The 3,678-nt window shown below is 38.0% G+C and overlaps 1 pseudogene; it reads right to left on the bottom strand.

Annotated features, from left to right (window-relative positions):
• Positions 1 to 1,961: 1,961 nt before the first annotated feature.
• On the bottom strand, positions 1,962 to 2,468 carry LOC102835326 (annotated as a pseudogene).
• Positions 2,469 to 3,678: the final 1,210 nt, after the last annotated feature.

Here is a 3,678-nt window from a genome sequence, read left to right as displayed (position 1 = left end):
AATTTTTTACTTCACTCTGTGCAAGTTTAAGTATCAAATTTTATCTTAAAGTATAATGTTTTCTGTAAAAGGAAAATGTCTGTACACTTGCAAGAAAAACATTTAATATCACTATTCAAACTTGTCCACCAACTACAAAAACCAGTGATGATTAAATTGAAGAATCCCACCAATATTCTCAGTCTGATATTGATTAGACATGAAATTAGCATTCATTAGTAATTACTGGTAATTGGAATACAGAAGGAAAAATAAAAAGGAAGGATCAGTAGTTGGAAAATATGGTCTTGGTGACAGAAAAGATGTTGGATATCACATGATAGAATTTTGCAAGAGCACCCACTTATTACCTGCAAATAATTTTACTAAATGGAACAAAATTTAATTATACATATTGACATCACCAGATGTAATGCACAGGAAACAAATTGACTGCATCTGTAGGAAGGGACAGGCGAGAAACTGAAAATCATAAGTCAAAATAAGGACATATTCATATTTTGGAACATGCTTTCGTTGGAATAAATGAACTAAACCATCAATTGTTCGTATGCAAGTTCAAGCTAACTTTGGAGAATGTGGGTTTTTTTTGTTGTTGTTGTTTTTGTTTTTGTTTTTTTTGTGTGTGTATAAAGTTATAGAAACTTTTAATAAACAAAAATATCAAAATGTGAAGCTATTATTTCTTGCCATAGCCTCAATCTTGTTCTGTCTATACACTTCTGAAGGTGGTTTTTCTATCTCTGTAATCTTTCCCTGAAGAATTCTATCCTCTTTGATTTACACGAAGTCAAACTGTAGTTTGTGGCACTGCCATGTATGTCAATATCTGGTTGTTGTCTGTTCTTGTTGGTTCTCGGTTGAAAGAACTCGCTTTAGGATGTTATGAAGTGCTGGATTGGCTTTGACAAAATCTCTTGCAGACAGCACATTAAAGGATTTTGCTTTCTTATCCATTCTGCCACTCTCTATCTTTTAACTGGTGCATTTAATCCACTGACATTCAGTGGAATTAATTGCTGTCTTTTTTTTTTTTAATGGTGATGCTGGTTTCTTTGTGCTGCATACTTTACTTTGCTGAGTTCATGTGTTTTGTTTTGTTTTGTTTTGTTTTGTTTTTCAGTGTGTGTGTTCTTTCTTGTTAGTTTCTTCATTATTTTAATGTTTCCATGTTCTTCTTGGATTTTCATATTTCTGATATGTTGTTAAGATTTTATTTTCTTTGAGGTTACCCTATATTTTATTAACTTTTTCCTCCAATTAAAACTATTTTATCTTGTAATCTACCTGATCTCCTCACCAACTAGATCTATTTTCCTGTTTTTACCGTCTTTAACATTGTAATTGTTTTGATCATAGACTGACCTCCAAGATCCTCTGAATTCATTCTTATAGCTTTGTTCTATTCTGTACTCTTCCTTCTGTCGACTGAGTTCTTTGTGGCACTGCCATGTATGTCAATATCTTTTTGTTGTCTGTTCTTGTTGGTTCTCAGTTGAAAGAACTCACTTTAGGATGTTATGAAGTGCTGGGTTGGCTTTGACAAAATCCCTTAGCTTCTGTTTATTTGCAATGTTTTTATTACACCATAGTGTTTGATTAACAGCTCACCTGGTTAGATGATACTTGGCTGACAGGTTTTTTTTGTTTTTTTTTTCAGGGTTTACTTAATTATTATTATTTTTATTTTTTTTTTTGAGAGGGAAATCTTTATTGTTTTCTGTGTAAAAATGTGTCCATCAGTTAGGTGAAGGTCAAAGGGACTGGGCCTATGCTTATTCAGGGACAGCAAAGTGGACCTTCCCAGCCCAGGAGCCTTTGACCTTCTCTAGTGTAGGCCTCAGTAGGAGTTCCAGATGATCTATAGGTCCATAGCGAACAATGGGAGGGGTCAGAGGTGAAGGCTCAATGGGAGAGTAATGGAGGGTCAGCAGAGGTCATAAATGGGCCAGAATCTAGGGTCAGGCCTGGTAGAAGTTGAGTTTCTTGGCTGGTGGAGTTTCTCCTAGCCCTTCAATATCCACTAGGTCACTGTTGGCATAGGACTGTTTCAAAATACTGAGAGTCACATCAGCCTTCTGCTTCTTTATGGGGGTCACCCGGCCTCAGGGACAATGGAGCTTCTGGGTGGAAGGGCTACTGGAGGAGGTGACAAAAACACCAGATGCTAACTTCTTGGGCCCTTTCTTGGGTGACACAGCTGGGAGGGGGATATCAGAGTCTTCATATACTGTGGCTTTTATCTGAGCCACTGTCTGTTCCTTGATGGCACAGCCGATGTGATTAAGATCATCCCCAAATTGCTTCACAGCAGCCCTCAGCATCTCTATTTCCTTCTCGGTCCACTTTGCACCCACAGGAGAAGAGTCAGCCACAGGATGCAGCTGCATCATCAGCTCCCTGAGCTTCGTGAAGGCTGCACCAGCTGTAGAGAATATCTCTCCCACCTTGGTGGATGCTGATGTCATGGCTTTACATGCCTCCTCACAGAGACGCTGCTGCCGCTGCTGCCACACAAACCAGGACCACGGAGCTTTGTCAGGGTTTTATATATGTTTCCCCATTGCCTTTTTGCCTACATGGTTTCTGCTGAGAGATCAGAGCTTAATCTGATTTGTTTGCCTTTGTAAGTAACACTTTCCTTTTCCCTAACTGCTTTTAGGATTCTCTCCTTGTGTTTGATTTTGGAAAGCTTGATTATGATATGAATTTCTTTTGGGGTCTATCTTTCCTGGGGTTCATTGAGTTTCTTGCATGCATATATTTTTGTTAGGGAAGTTTTCTTCCAGCAGCTCTTCAACTATCTTCTCTGTGGACTTCTGTGATTCTTCTGTTACAGAATGCCAATAATTTTCAAGTTATTCCTTGTCATGTTGTCCCACATGAACTGTCGACTTCCTTCAGGCTTGTTTATCCTTTTATTTGCTTGCTCTTCTATCTTAACAGCATTGAGAGATTTGTCTTCCAGCTCACTGGTTCTGGCTTCCATCTCTTAAATTCTACTCCTTTGTCCCTTCAGTGTATTGTCAATTTCTGATATTTTATTATTTATCTTTTGGACCTCTTTTTACAGATTTTGAATTGTTTCTGATACAATATCTATCTTACTTGACTGTTCCTGTAGCACTTTCCTGACTTCTCTTCCTTATTCCTCAAGCCCTCTGTGGAGCATTTGAATGCACCTCAATATCATTCTCCTGAATTCCTTCTCAGATATTTCCAAAGCCTGCCCTTCTTACAATGTGAAGTCTAGGTCTACCTCCAGCTCATCTGTGTCATTTACTCGATCTTGTTTCTGGATGCATGCCAATATTGCCAGTTGTTTCTTGGGCATCTTCCACAATTAGATGTATTTTCAGTAATTAGATGAATGCATTTTATTGTATTATTAAGCTTTCTGATTGCTTCTAGGGAGATGTGATCAGGAGATAGACTTCCCTTTTCACTTTTCATTTTACTGAACTCAGAGTAACTATATCAGATTTTGGCTGTCTAGCTAGTGTATAGCAGCTTGTATTGGCTCTTGCCTAGATGGTGGGATTTTATAGTGTGTGGTTGTTACTTGGCTATATTATTGCAATTGTTGTCTTTCTTGGGTAACATAGGGAGAGAAAAAGTCCACTGAAGGTAAAAGGGGGACCAAAAAACAAAACAACCACAACAACAACAACAACAAAA

Source organism: Chrysochloris asiatica, unplaced genomic scaffold, assembly GCF_000296735.1.
Source record: "Chrysochloris asiatica unplaced genomic scaffold, ChrAsi1.0 scaffold02009, whole genome shotgun sequence".
Taxonomy (NCBI): Eukaryota; Metazoa; Chordata; class Mammalia; order Afrosoricida; family Chrysochloridae; genus Chrysochloris; species Chrysochloris asiatica.
Note: the sequence above shows the minus strand (reverse complement) of the source record. Positions and strands in the feature narration are given on the sequence as shown.